This window comes from Acipenser ruthenus, chromosome 41 (assembly GCF_902713425.1).
Source record: "Acipenser ruthenus chromosome 41, fAciRut3.2 maternal haplotype, whole genome shotgun sequence".
Taxonomy (NCBI): domain Eukaryota; kingdom Metazoa; phylum Chordata; class Actinopteri; order Acipenseriformes; family Acipenseridae; genus Acipenser; species Acipenser ruthenus.
The window spans coordinates 3,445,039-3,460,636 of NC_081229.1; the positions used below are offsets into that span (position 1 = coordinate 3,445,039).

The 15,598-nt window shown below is 39.2% G+C and overlaps 1 protein-coding gene across 6 annotated transcripts in view; it reads left to right on the forward strand.

Moving 5' to 3' along the window:
• The first annotated feature begins 817 nt into the window (after positions 1 to 817).
• Positions 818 to 15,598, forward strand: part of LOC117433625 (discoidin domain-containing receptor 2-like) — a 45,738-nt gene continuing 30,957 nt past the window's right edge. For 3 of the 6 annotated variants that reach the window (XR_009311365.1, XM_059010813.1, XM_059010817.1), the window contains exon 1: positions 11,110 to 11,437. The gene's annotated coding sequence lies outside the window, so the exon portion shown is untranslated. Of the gene's footprint in view, positions 838 to 8,931; positions 8,947 to 9,496; positions 9,617 to 11,109; positions 11,438 to 15,598 lie in introns of those variants that run through there. The other 3 variants (XM_059010815.1, XM_059010814.1, XM_059010816.1) reach the window with 3 other exon arrangements.

Sequence of the window (15,598 nt, forward strand, 5' to 3'; positions counted from 1 at the left end):
TTAAAACATGCCTATGTAGGCTGCCTTAGTGCCTGCAAAACCAAGGATCGTACTAAATAAGACCATGAATTATACATGAGTAATTATTTGTTGAATGTTGGATACAATTTTTGATAAACTACTGGAATGCATTCGCTTTTATTTGGTATAGGGTTTGGGAATGCTAGGCATTCTGTGGGAAGCTTCACAGTGTATTGTGTAATGGGACAAGAATGTATAGAATTGATTGGCTTTATTCAGCTGGGCCCACTAAAAAAAACATTCAGTCTGCAGAAATTCCAAAGCTTTTCAATAAAAGAATACATCAACCGATAACCCGAAACAAATTAGGACCTCATTAGAGGGCTCATTTTGTATCCAGTGCGCTATTCTTTAAAAGCAAGCTTTGTTTTGAATGAAGATGTGATGGTGTTGAGTGGAATAAATCTTTCACCTAGGCTCAGGTACTGTAAAGACTGATTTCTGTCTGATTTGGTGTGAATTAGACACACAGCTGTGAATATTGACCCAACTTGGGTCGGGTTTATTTCTCCTTGGTTCTAAAATACGGGTGCCTATTTAAAAAAAAAAAAAACTAGACTGCCAAAAGCCTTGTTTATCCGCGGCAGGGGATCTCTTGGTTGCTGTGGCAACCCGTTAATGCCAGGCGCAGCCAGTGACAGCTGCCACAGCCGCCGACGGCCCTGCCTAGCTAATAACACGAGTGAAAGTGTGGACAAAAGGGTTTAGCTTGAGGAGAGGAGAGACCCGCTTTCAAACCTGGGAACTGACAGCTTCCAAGAACTACATATTGGATAGAGAAGAAGGAGGAGCGATGGGTTGCATTTGAAATGTAAGGTAAATATCCTGGGGCTTTTGTACCGTGTTTTAAAAGTTTATTTTGTTTAAGAAATAAAGCCTGTTGTAACATATTTAAAATCTGTCTGGAAACAACAAAACGAAGGAACCTGCCTTGTTACGAATTTAAGCTGAAGACAGTAAGCTAACCATACTCTTTAAGCGCGATGCTGAAATGGGTCAGGCTTACCCATCCCAACATTATGACATTTCGCATAAGGTTTCAAGCATTCCATTATGGCTTGATTCGTTTAGGAATGCCTATTTGGATTAGTGGAGATAATCCTTTTTTTTTATTTGCAGAAAAGTATTTATGGAATTTAATTTTACATGTTTCCTTCATCAATTACAAGAGGCTTGTGTTTTTTTTTTCTTGTGCCGTTCCTTTAAGAAATACGTTTTTTTGTTGTTTTTTTTAAATTCTGCAGACATATACAGGTCTAAAAAGACAGCTCCATACAAAACTACAGACCGCTGCAGTTGCAACTAATCTGATATACTGTAATAACACACATATGTAAGCATGCTTTCCCATTCTCTCTGCAATTTAAATAAGCATTTTTAACTGCGCTTCAAATATTTGATAAGATAGGCTTTTACATCCATGTGCACCGCTCCTGTTATATTTGAACTCACTGGGCCCCTTTTAAATGGGATGACAATCTTCTGATCATTTGTGTCCGTTGGACTTTTAAGTACTGTAGCAAATTCTATCAGTAACCTGCCATAGGTAGCACCCAGCTTTCTTTCCTCAATGACTCGCGTCTAACCCAAATAATGCAATTAACACATTCGCTTCAAATCTGTGCCCCTTCATCGTATGGAGATGCTAGTTTTCTTTACGACAGTCGGGGTCCGTTTAGTCTAGAAATTACACGCTTCGTTGAACTCCGCCTAGCAGTATTTATGGTAGGCCTACCTGGGCATAGATACAAACTGTTATTATCACCTGGTGTTATAAATTGTGCAGCGTGATTGAGCTGTGCACGTACCTCATTTTGTTTAATTCTGTTATCCGATGCATCTAGTTAATTTATATTTAAGATACTTAACAAACAACTGCAATAAATTTGAAAAATGTGACATTACATAAAATACTGTACTACTAATACCAAAAAAAATTAGTTACACGATGCTTACTGACATGACAATAAATGGGGCGAAGATTCCACTTATTATACAGCAGAGAATAAGTCATTTATAAATGGAGTTAAATGGGGCTTCTGAACAGGTTAAAATGGACTACATGGAGTGTGTCTCCATGTCTGGCCTTAATTATTATTTATTTCTTAGCAGATATCTTTATCCAGGGCAACTTACAATTGTTACAAGATATCACATTATTTTTAAATACCATTACATTATTTTTTGTTACATAAAATTACCCATTTATACAGTTGGGTTTTTATTGGAGCAATCTAGGTAAAGTACCTTGCTCAAGGGTTCAGCAGCAGTGTCCCCCACCTGGGATTGAACCCACGACCCTCCGGTCAAGAGTCCAGAGCCCTAACCACTACTCCACACTGCTGCCCTGAATGATTGTTTTGGTTCGGCATTGCTTAGCTTTGTCATGTATCAGATGCTGTGTGTTGTCTGGCAGTAGCTGATCTTTACGAACGTGCATCATTGCAATATTATGACTGCCTTGTATATTTATAGTCGAGCCCCACGGTACTGTAATTGCTTTGCCTGCTATTAGACTCTTGTTTGTATTCGGACCACTGCGACAATGGGACTTGAGCGCAGAATCAACATAACAGCATTCCCCGGGAGAAAACCACTGAGCAATTTGTACAACTTTTTTTTTTTATTACTTTTTTGCAATGCCGTCACCATCGTAAAAACAAGCAAACAAAATAATTAAAATACTGGTAGTTGCATATTTGATCACTTTCTAAATTGAATGTCTTTTTGTTGCCACCATGGCCAATCAATAATTAAAGTGATAATATTACATTTTACCTGAATAACGCTAAGGAAGCTGGAACCAGTGTCTGTTTGACTACAGGCGCTTCTCCAGTCTTCTGTTGTTGCTGTTTTGGGGAAAGCAAAGACACCATCTAATCTGAGCTGTTAAATATCATAATTAAAGGGTATCTAAGCACCTCAAGTGGTTGCAACACAAGCATGGATTGTTCTTCTGTCGGAAAACAGGAGCTGGTTTAAGACTGAAGGAAACACTTTTAAAATGTGACCCTTAGCATCTTCAGAGTTTTCCATTACACCTTAAAGCAGCGTGAAGGATTGTTTTACATCTCCGGGTGCTGTGTTGTTAAACGATGTGATTGACGGTGATACAAAGTGTTCTTTGGCTGCCAGTGAGTCCTCGCAGTGTCTCAGCTGTCTTGTGTCTCCTCTCCTGAAACAGCTGTGGAGATCTCAGCTTCCCAGGAGCAGCCAGAGCTATGGCATTTAGTGGAATGCCCAGCACATTCCCCTCAGACTTACTGTACCCAATTACTGGAGTCTGTGCATGTGTCACAAGATTTCTCAAGCATGTAGTCAGGATTAGATTCCTGAGCGGCGAGAATGAGTTTCACATTGGTTCAAGTGGTACCCATAGCATATCCCCAATTATAAAAATAAATCTTCATTGGGCAGCACTTGAATTTCCTTGGTGGTCCAAGGAAATTCAAGTGCATAACAGACTCCAAGGTGACATGGCTGCTGACTTCCACTGTGGCATGAACACTGTCTGAATTTCCTGCGTGGAATGGTTGCTTTTTTGTTTGTATCGAGTCGCCAAAGCGATCCGTCACCCATTTCAAGATAACATTTCATCATTGAGTGTGCCATCAGTCTTTAGAAGCTGTCTGATACCTCTGCTGCACTCCTGCTTAGGAGAAGCCTGGTTGTTTTTCAGCCAGGCGCAGCGAACGTGTCGAGACGCATGTTGACAATGCGGTATTAAGAGCCTCTGTATTTGAGTTGATAATGGCGGATCCAGAAGTCATGGTTGTGTTTTTTCATTTTTTTTTTATTCTTCAGATATAACTGAATACAACGGAAATGCAACAAGTGTATTTCTTTGGAAGGGTTTTGCACAAATGATCTGTTCAAATCAAAGGTCATTCCCTGACAGTGCAACAGATGGCATACCAACATAATTACGTGGACTTGCATATGGTCATGTGATTGGAGAAATATTTTAATAGAACGGTGTAAAGTTGTCATTTTTACGCGGCAGAGCAAGAGTGTTATCTCAAAGAGTTAAGCATGTCTTTTGGTATGGGCTGGACAAGACAGGATTAACATTTGTTGAGTGCAGTCTCAGGGCTAGAAAAAGATTAATCTTGTCTATTGGGCCGTGGCTGTGTCTCTTGGCTGATCTACAAAGCAGTCCAAACAGACGATCAAGCTTGATAGATTTCTAAGTAGAGGTTTACATCATGTGAAGATTATATCATTAGTCATTTAATACCAGTTGTTTAACCAGTTTAATAAATATGCTTCCTCACACCCAAGAGAAGGAGTGGTCCTGCCGGTCAAGGTTAGACTTGAGGCATGGAGACTGAAAAGATAGCACTGCTCCCTCATCCCACAGTAAAAATGGTAGTCTCATCAGGGGGAAGTATAGGGTTGAGGCATGGAGACTGAGCTGCTCCCTCCTTCACCCCCTAAGAGAAAGGATGCTCCCTCCAGTCCAGGGCAGGCTTGAGGCATGGAGACTGAATTGTTCCATCACCCCCTAAGAGAAAGGGTGCTCCCTCCGGTCAGGCTTGAGGCATGGAGACTGAGCTGCTCCCTCCCTCATTCCCTAAGAGAAAGCATGCTCCCTTCACTCCAGGGCAGGCTTTAGGCAATGAGACAACAACCTAATAACAGCCTAATCAGCTACCTAATAACAACCTAATCAATCAACAGCCTAATAACAACCTAATAACAACCTAATCTAAATCCTAATCAACAACCTAACCAACAACCTGATCGAGAACCTGATCGACAACCTAATAACAACCTAATCAATCAACAACCTGATCAGCAACCTAATAGCATAATCCTCACGCAATGCATTGAGAACACTTTATAATTCATAAAGGTAAAATATTTTTTAAAAAATTTGCACAAAAGCCTTCCAATACATTGTAACACAATGTATATATTATATATTTATTTATTTATTTATTTGACAGTTTGATGACTATATAAATAGATGACATCCTGCACACAACATATTAACTTATATTCGGACATTTCTCAATAGAAAAAAAATGGAAGAGCTTCAGTCTAGCATCATGCATGGAAAGCACATGTTACTGGATAGCTTGCTATCTGAGGCTCCCAACAGGTTACCAGGGCATAATCAATCAATGAATGTTTAATTGAGACTTGGCCATGGCAATTCATAATCCATTAATCAAGTCATTGCTGCATGTCTAAAAGAAAGACTGTTTTGAAGAGTGAATAGGTTTCTGCACCTTTAAGACCACGGTGGCAGTGCCCTGCACTTTATCCTGAATTCCCGAATGGGAGTTAAATTTAGCTTGTGACAAATCTGTCTGCCTTAGGTAATCTCCCTGTCTCTCTGCCCTCACTCTCTCACTCCTCTCTTCCCCTTTCCTCTTGCTCCTTCTTTCTCTCTCACTCTCTCTCCCCTCTTCCTCTCTCTGTTCAAATAAATGTTTCTTTTTGGCATACAAGTTATACAGATATTGCCAACGTTAGGTGCAATTTTCTTTCTAGCTTTCCCATCTCCCTCTCTTTTGCTGTCTGCCTTCTGTGTCTGCTCTCTCTCTCTCTGGCTCTTCCTCCTTCTCACAAGCCCTGATTTGGAATGTGTTGCTGACTGGGTGCAGATAAGGCTCAGAGAACAGGAGCAGTGGAGGAGAAAGTGTCGGGAATTTAACCTCTTAGGGACCTTCATTAAGCCTTTCATTGGACTTGAATGCCTCCACCACCTGAGTATCTCTTTAACAGAAGCTTGCCTGTGTGGAATGGCTCAAATTGGCACTTGTACAGTAGCAGGACTTTATTTGGTAACTGAAGCTTTTCCTTGTAAAGAGATAATGTCAAAGATACTGCACTGCAGAGTGGTGATACCATAAAAAATAAAAATAAATTCTTTACTGTGCATTACCTAATTTTGCTATCTTTTTAAACTTATATAAGTGTTTAAAAGGGACTTTTCACAAAAGACAGTGAAATTAATCCATGCTGTCAGCTTTGTTTATTTTATGATACTGCTTTCTTTTGTCTAAACTGGTCGTGAGAGAACGAGAAACAAAATCAAAAGCTTTATCTTGGGCAAGAGTGAAGAGAAAAGAAAAGAAGAAAGGAGCTACAGATGGCCTTTCACTCACTGACTTATTCCTTTAAATTCAAGCAAGGCCGAGCTTTCTCAGGGAACACTCCGGGTGCCATGGCAACCCCCAGTCATGGAAAGCTCATCAGTATGCACTGATACGCTCCACTGGCTCCCACTGAAATTTACAATTGATTTTCAAATCCACCTTTCAGCCTGCAGAGTCCAGGAAGGCTTTAGGCGTAGCAATTAGCCCTAGCTAAGTGATTGTAGTCCACTGTGGGTTGATGGGTGTTGAAACCTAATGTTTTGTTTTTTTTTAAATATGACCTTCAGATGTGACCTGATTACTTACTGATTTTATTTTACTGCATAATCCCAGGGTAATAATTCAGTTTTTTACTGATTTTTCTATTTGAACCAGATAAACACCCATCCTGTTCCCAGAGTAGTTTATTATTTGACTGTACCTCCAGGTCCGGAATTGACCTCCCTGGCCGAAATAACAAACATGTTTTAATGCTGTACCCTAAAAAAAACCTGAGCAACCATACAAAAAAAACTAAATTACCTTCCTTTAAAGGAGGACCAGATATTATGTTGCTTGTGCTAACAAGGGCAAAGGAAATATATTTTCAAGCCTTGTAGCACTCCTTCAAGGAGGCCCAGTGATAATGTTGCTAGTGTTAATAATAGGTAAGAAATGGATTTCAAAGCCTTGGTTAGCACGCCTATAAAGATGGAGGGGGTGGGGGTGGGTTGGTGACGGGACGGGGCAGTTAAAATGTTACAAGTCAACTGTACATGTATCAACTAGCACCCATAAGTTACATTAGGAATTATATGGAAATTGCAAAATTGGCTAGAATGAATATATATATATATATATATATATATATATATATATATATATATATATATATATATATATATATATTTTTTTTCCCAAACTATATCTCCTATAAGAAGTCAAGTCCAGTTATAACTGATGTTAACTCAAGCAATAAGAGAAATTTAACTGTGCCTGTCTGCCTGCTATTGATTGAGTCTGGCTGGGGGGTGTAGGGATCAGCTGTTTTTACTTCCCTCCATCAACACCTCATACATTATTGATACCAGAGCCGGGGAGGATGGAGAAAGAAAGAAAGAAAGAAAGAAAGAAAGAAAGAAAGAAAGAAAGAAAGAAAGAGTGAGCATAGGCCACAGAGATTCCTGTATATATTATAGCATGAGAACAATAGCAGAACAGCAATAATATTAAACAGTGACAAGCATGTCAGTGACATTCATTTCCCCTAGCGCTGTACATTCAAAAACAGCGCCATCAGCAACATGCAGAAGTTGATCACTATAGCCACGTTAGGTGCAGCTATGGCCAGAAGTTTTGCATCACCTAGAATTTTAGGATTGAGACATAATTTTAACATCATGTAATCAAGGAAACTACAAAAATGATATTGCAAAAAAAAAAAAAAAAAAAAGTCTACCGGAAGCCATAACAGTAGTACAGTAGTATTTCATGTTAGATTTCGAAATGTCACATTTTTCAGTTTTTCATTAAGTATATGGGAAAACTACAAAGCGCTATGTAATTCAATATGTTAACGTAACATTGTTCAGCAGGTTTCATTCGACTTTATGAAGCAAAATGAGTTGATTCTGTACAGTGATGCTGCAAAACCTTTGGTCATAGCTGTACACCCTCAAATTAAGATATGAATAACTAACCCCAAATTATGATACACAATTGGAGAAGTGGTTTCCCTCGCTGTATTAAAAACTCTAGAATGATATACAGAAAGGCAAACAGACAAACATCCTCCATATACCTTGAGATTACCATACACTACAGATAACTATAAAGAAGGTCCATATCGAGTTTAAACACTATCGGTCCAGCAGTCCTATAGATACTGTATATTAAAACCATACGTATGGGACGCCTCCACTATGACTGGAGAGTAAAAATTCTGGGTTACTCACAAGGTCGCAAGGGGCTGCCTAATGACTACCAGCGCTGTAAATATTTAAAAATACATTGACGTGTCAACCTTAAGACTCACACCCACACACAAGGTTGCTCCCCTGCTTCACAGCTCACTGTTTCGGTCAAGGCTGATTTATTATCATGCACTATTCCACTGTCAGGACACAGGCGTTGTGGCTAATTAGATTTGTGATTGAAGCAATTTAGGAAAGGTCTCTTTCAACACCCTCCGTATCTCTGTCCTTAACGCCTTCACTACCTTGTTTAAGTTTGTCTTGTCAATCTGCAGCTGTTCGTTTGTGATGTTTTAAAGTGACTGTAGCTCCATGCATGTCATGCAATTCCATTCATCACGGATGTTCCAAATATGCAGTTTTGAAAGAAACACATATTATTGTAAACGTATTTAAAAAAAACAACAACATGATATCTGGTACTGCAGCTGGTTAAGGAAATTTCTATTTGCAATTCTTGCTTTTAGATCTTCTTACACTTCCTTGGTTACCTGAAGGGTGGAATTCTCCCCACCCCTTCAGTGGCTTCTTTCCTGTCAATAACCAATCAACTGCTTCTCCTAATGACTGACATGTTAGGAAAATCATGGCTTAATCATTTCCCTCAATCTAGCCTCACAAACTCTTTAGCCCTGGGGTTAGTCTAGTTGCTGTTCTCAGCTCTCTCTCTCCAAAGCTGCAATTTCCTTTTTGCAGTGCAGAGGCCACAGCGCAGTAGGAGAGCAAGGTACTTGCATCGATGACTTCAGATGATCGTGTCGTTGAACATTTTACAATTTCCACCTGTTCGCTTATCAGGCAGATGAGAAGCGAGGATCACACTTACAGGAAATGAAACAAAAAATAAATATTGACAGAAACAGCAGGTTTGTGTGGACGCAGGGGGGGTTGTTTTTAATCAAAGGATATCTTCGATTCTCTACAGAAACGGTTACAACCACATTGGGTTTGTACACTAGCCAGAATGTTTTCTCTAGTGAAAGGAGTTTGGTGTTCTCAGCTCCCAGTGCACATGAATCCATATTACAAAACGCCACACAAAGTGGTACAATTCGACACAATAGGCAATATTGACTACAACTATGGCCAAAAGTTTTAAATCAGCTAGAATTTTAATATTGGGACAAAAAAGATAGATATTTTATTTAACATCATGTAATCAAAGAAACTACAAAATGATATCGCAAAAGTCTACCAAAGCCATAATAGTAGTACAGTACGTCATGTTAGATTTCGAAATGTCACATTTTTCAATTGTCAATTTTTCATGAAGTATTTGGGAAAACTACACAGCGGTATGTAATTCAATATGTTAATGTAACATTATTCAGCAGGTTCTGGATAAATGTATATGACTGCACAATGGAGCTTCATTGTATATTTTTCTTTGTTTTTTTGTTACCTCTCTTAAATCAGTCATACTGTACTTGAGCTGAACAAGTCGGATCTCGCCAGGAATTCTCTCTGGGCTGTCGGAAATTCACTGGGATCCAGGGAAGCTAAACACAGGAAAACAACCCGGCTGCCAGCGATCAGGTATGAGAAAAAGCTGCGAATCCCACCTTTGTGCTAAATGTTGCACTAAAATGTGTCAGTGGTGTATATTTACTACAATTCCTCCATAGTTTAACCTTTACTGCACTTGAATTCATCAGGAAGAAAGCTGCCCTAGTTGACAGTCCAATTTATATTCACTAAATATTGTTTAGCTGTTGGTAAGGTTATCATATGACTCCACATATACTAGGACAGCTTGGCTTTTCAACTCACCCCAATGCATTCTGGTATGTTTTACCTGTCTCGGGGTACCTTTCACAGTAGGACTACACTTACCAGAATGCATTGGAGGGGGTGAGTTTCCTAGTGGACATGGAGTCATATGGTAACCCTAGCTGTAAGGACACTAGATGCCTCCCCCTTTCTGCCAAAATGGGCATGCTCCTGCTACAACTGGAACAGAAGTAGAATATACTGCATGTCCTTTTTACATCTACCCATAGGAACACTTATCCAGTCGTGATTAAACATATTAAGGACTTTGGCACATGCTATTGTGAGAGTATCAGAATCTGGAGGTGTTTATGTAGCCTACTATTTATTTATTTATTTTTTTTAGCCTGTAAGATTCGGTCCGAGTTTACGTTTCCCAGAGCTCAATTTAGTTCCGTAGCTTTCGCTTCTTCGTTCACTTCTTTGTTCTGTATAACAGATGTTATCAAATCGTTCTGTGTAACTATATGACAGTGTTGCGTCATTACAGATTGTTGGGGAGATGAGATTAAAAGCTCTTTAGCTATGCATGCCTGGCTCTTTTGCATAGAGGTTAAGGTTCTCACTTGCAGTGTGTATGGTCCCCGGGTTCGTTCCCTGCCTCTGTTACACCTAGATATTTAGTGAGTAGGTCTGCAGGTTAGATAAAACTCTGAAGAAAGTATAGTTATGCCCTAAGTGCTTTCCATTGTGTAAAGGCGTGACCAGCCTAAATCAAGTTTCAACTCCTACCTTTAAAATACAGCATGATTCAAGCCATCCCGATGGTTACCTGAGCTGCTATTTAAAAAGATAAACTGCACATTTAAGAGATCTTTTCACTGCTGACACTTAAAAGAGCTATCATTTCTAATTTTGCAAAATAATATACTTGGATGTATGAATTAGAGAAAATTATAAGGAAGGAAAAAAAAAGATGAGGTCACGAATCAGAACATTTTGAACAAAAAAAAATACAACAGGACTGGGTGCAGTTTAGTTTTAGTTTTGCAAGCAAGAAAGCTGGAGCACCTCCATTTATCAACACCCAGAATCGTATTATTATTTTTCAGTTTCAAAATGTACCTTGAATATTAAGAAAGTAGTACGGGCCATATTTCGAAAGAGATCAGTCTTTAAATATTGTTATGTATTTTTACATAAACAACGTTGCTGAAAAACGAATACTTGAGGATTTGATGACAAGCGGGCGTGTTTGACAAGTCCCCCCCACCTCGCTGCGGATTGGCTGCCCCCGCATTCGTTATGCTAATGAGTACCTGGTGGAAGGAGAGAGTTTCTCTGCTGGGAAACTCAGAGCAGGACTCTCTTCACTTTAGTAAGAGCGGGGCTCTCTGGAAAACTGGATCTATATTTAACAAGAAAGCCGTCAGCTTTCAAGTTCAATACAGCAGTTTTAAAGCTTGTTAGAGCCGGACTCTTTAAAAACAAAGCAAACAGAAACGGATTTGTAAAAAGACAAAGGATTGTATTTTGTTTTTTTAAAAAACTGCAGTCAACTTTTTACAGAGAACTGCGCTGTTTTTTTTTTTTTGTAAGACAGACAGGCACACAGAGTGATTGCGGAGAGATTTCTAACCCTAAAAGGTACAGTAATGACGCTGTCTGCGCTTGTTCTTAATTAATTACCAGTTTGTAAAAGGCTAGGTATTGGTTACGTTTCTATGCGTTTGGTTATTAACTGGTTATTAACTTTTTTGTTTGTTTACTTGTGTGTTTACTTATTATTATTATTATTATTATTATTATTATTATTATACTAATAATACTTATAATAATAATAATAATAATTATAATAATAATAATAATAATGTGTTATGATGACGACGATAAGTTATACTTTCCCATTAATAAGCATTGATAATACATTTAAGTGCTATTTATTGGCAAACACATAATTCCAGTTACATTTTAAAGATGTGTGCTACAGTATGCTTACTATTTTTTTTTTAGTATGTACCTACTTTTTTTGCCTCTGAAAAAAATGCAACAAAAACGTGACTTTTAAAAAATGAAATGTTTAGAAAATGTTACAGCAATATCAATTCACCACTCAAGTGCTTAAATAGCAAACATTTTGAGATGTGCAAACATCTTATGTTTCAGGAAAAAGACAAATTACATAAAGTGGGGGGAAAAACAACAGTTTGTTAATAAATATGACCTTTTCTCAACTCAATAAAACACTAAACACAGGAACAAAAAAACAGGCAGTGTGTTAAACCCAGCTATGCTGTCAAGCACAAGTTTGTTCAAGACAATCACCTTGCTGGTATTGTTTACATACCTGTATTTACCAAAACAAAACTGTTTGTGTCTGACAGAGGAACTATTTGTAAAATGGGTGTATTAAAGTTTAGCTTGAAAGCAAGTTAAAAACGACTCTGAAAGTATTTGTTTGCATTGTTTCATCTGCGCTTGTATTTAGTAGAAATAGTGTCTTTCTGCAAATTCTTTGTTCTGGTTTTAAAGTAATGCACACACCTGCCCTCAAAAGTGTCTCAAAGCTATCCTTTCTCCTGTAGGGCTTAAGGGAGAAAGCAGTTTTTAGTCTCCATGCGTAAGTCTGCCTTGGTCTTGAGGGACCCCCATTCTGTCTTTGGGTGTTGAGGTTAGCAGTTCAGTCTCCGTGCCTCAAGCCTGTATGGGACTTTAGGAGCTTCTCTAGGGGGTGAGAGTGTGCCTCAAATCTACCCTGCATTAGATGAGGCTACCCTTTCTCTTAAGGGGTGAGTTAGCAGTTCAGTCTTCATGCATCAAGCCTGTTTTGGACTTGAGGCAGTGTTATCTTTGGGTGCGAGGGGGCAGTTCAGTCTCTGTGCCTCAAGTCTACCCTGTATTGGATGAGGCTACCCTTTCTCTTAGGGGGTGAGTTAGCAGTTTAGTCTTCATGCATCAAGCCTGTTTGGACTTGAGGCACTGTTATCTTTGGGTGCGAGGGGGCAGTTCAGTCTCTGTGCCTCAAGTCTACCCTGTATTGGATGAGGCTACCCTTTCTTTTAGGGGGTGAGTTAGCAGTTCAGTCTTCATGCATCAAGCCTGTTTTGGACTTGAGGCACTGTTATCTTTGAGTGCGAGGGGGCAGTTCAGTCTCTGTGCCTCAAGTCTACCCTGTATTGGATGAGGCTACCCTTTTTTTTAGGGGGTGAGTTAGCAGTTCAGTCTTCATGCATCAAGCCTGTTTTGGACTTGAGGCACTGTTATCTTTGAGTGCGAGGGAGCAGTTCAGTCTCAACGCATCAAGCCTGCCCTGCTCTTGAGGGGTTACCCTTTCTCTTTGGAGGTGAGGGAGCAGTTCTGAATCCATGCCTCTAGTTTGTCCTGGACTGGAAGGTCCATCCTTTCTATTAGGGCTCAGGTAGCAATTCAGTTGTCCATGTTACAAGCCTTTTCGGGACTGGGGAAAGTAGTTCAGTCCCCAAACCTCAAGACTGTTGTGTCCTCAAGGTGGACTACCCTTTCTCTTAGGTGGACAGTGAGCAGTTCTGTCTCCATTCTCGTCTAGTCCTTGATCTTTTGCTACCTTCCAACCTGTAAAGATGCCCACTGCCAATCAGTGTTTTTTTTCAGTTTTTTTCAGTTTCAGCATTTCAATTCAGCTTCAGTTTTTATTTAGTTGGTATGATTATTATTATTATTATTTTTTCTATTTAGTTTTAGTTTTAATTTTAGTTTCAGTTAACTTTAATTCAGAAATATATATTTCAGTTTTAGAATTTGTTTTTCAGTTTCAGTATCTTTTCATTTTAAGAGACATTTTAAATGTTATTTAAAACGTATTAATCACTTAAAATTCCAGTTCTCTTTTTTTGACAATGCAAACGCATTCATCCACCTGCTTTGGGCAACAGTGCCACAGAGGAGGAAGTCATTGCAGCTTGGCTGTGCTATTTATATAGCTTTTTCGTGAAGTGGTATTAATACATCTCAGAATATTCGTTTTTCAGGTTTATTTTTTCCTTTCAGTTTAGTTTTAGTTTTCAAACATTTTCTAGTTTCTGTTACTATATCGTCAAAGAAAATGTTTATTTTTTTTAGTTTTTTGACCATTTTAGGGTTCGTTTTCGTTAACCGAAAAGAACACACTGCTTCCAGTTGAGCTTAAATGTCTGTGATATAGATAACACCTACTGTCCGAGGGTTAAACAGCCTGATTCAAATCCACTGCTAGTCCCCACCTCGCCAGACTGTATATTTGTCATTTCATTTGTGGTTCAAAAGTGCAGGCACTGACTGTTATCTAAAGTGAAGCAGTTTGCCCAGTAAAATAAGCTTTAAAGATAAGTGCCTGAATGTAGTCGCTTAGACTGAGATCCTGGGGAGGTAAACAAAGTAAGGCAGGCAGTTTTTAGACCATGTCTTACAAGACCTTTCTAAATGGGGAAAAGTGCAATCAAAGAAAACTGTGATTGGCAAGCAACACAATAGCTTCAATAGAAGAGTTTTCTTTTACAGCTTGTTAAACAATTCCTAATTAATGACTCTCACGCCCGGAGTTCAAAGAAGGCCGTCATAACGGTGCTAATTTAACTCCCTGAAGGATGTGTACCGTTTTTAACTTTCTGCCCATGTTTTAAAAAAATTGCCACAGGCATTTTAAGGAGATAGATTCAGTTCTGGAAGTAATATACCAAAAGCGCTACATTCTCCTTGTTAACGTGCATTGTGAAATGTTCCTTCATTGTTGATATTTTCCCTTCGCGTTGTGCACTTGCTTTGAAAGTTAGCAGCAGGTGTTTTAATAACAGGCTTTAAACACTCTGAATAAAAATAAACTTAGAGGTAGAACAATTATAGGTTCTTAACTAACCGGTCTTTCTACCAAATCTAAACCACCCAATCAGCGAGCGGCTCACTAAAACCAAAAAGCAGGATAACAATGCAATATCATGAGATATAGCGGTACGTTCTTCAAATACCCGAAGCATTGCTGTCACCCGAAGCATTGCTGTGCATTGTGCTGAATTTTGAATTGTGACGTGCATACTGTGATACGTATTGTACAGTAACCTTAGAGTATTGATACACCCCTTATAGATGAATGCCTCTATTGTAAAGTCTTTCAGTCCGTCCTGCTGTGCTATTAGTCGGATGAACCAGCTCTTTCATCTCTGGTAACTAGAGAGATCTCCCACTACCTGCCTACTTGCCTGCCTGCCTGAGGGGCTGAGCCTGTCAATATTAAGACAATCCACTCCCACTCCCGATCCTTCACCCCCCCTGACAGGGGACGCTGAGCCCTCAGCACTAGCTGTGATGTGCAGGCTGTAATAAAGGATATCACGTTGCAACATTTCCATGCTTTACAGCAACAGAACAGCCTTTCTGGGGTTGCTGAGAGCATATTGCACAGTACATCTGGTTAGAAATGAACTTGCACTGTTTATGGCCCTTGTTCAACGGCTATTGGATATCAACCTCTTCAGTTAAGTAGCCTTTATTGGGTTGATAAAAAGCAGTTTACACAAAAGAGGTGTAAGCACTGAGCAGGTGCTGTATGAAGCACGCTGAAGCAGTGCCAGGACAGATTTTATAGTAAGCGTGTCACGTACTTTCTTTATACAGTACAGCATGCAAATGGGCTTTTACTTGAAGTGTACTGCAGCAGTGTGCTAGAACAGTATTAGAACACCCCATTGCTTCTGTAGGTTTGTTGTGCAGATGAAATCAAGCCACTGCAACTGCAAATCTTGAAAAACTTTCAAAACATGCAAATTCTTCTAATTTAATTGTTTTGATGGGCCACAC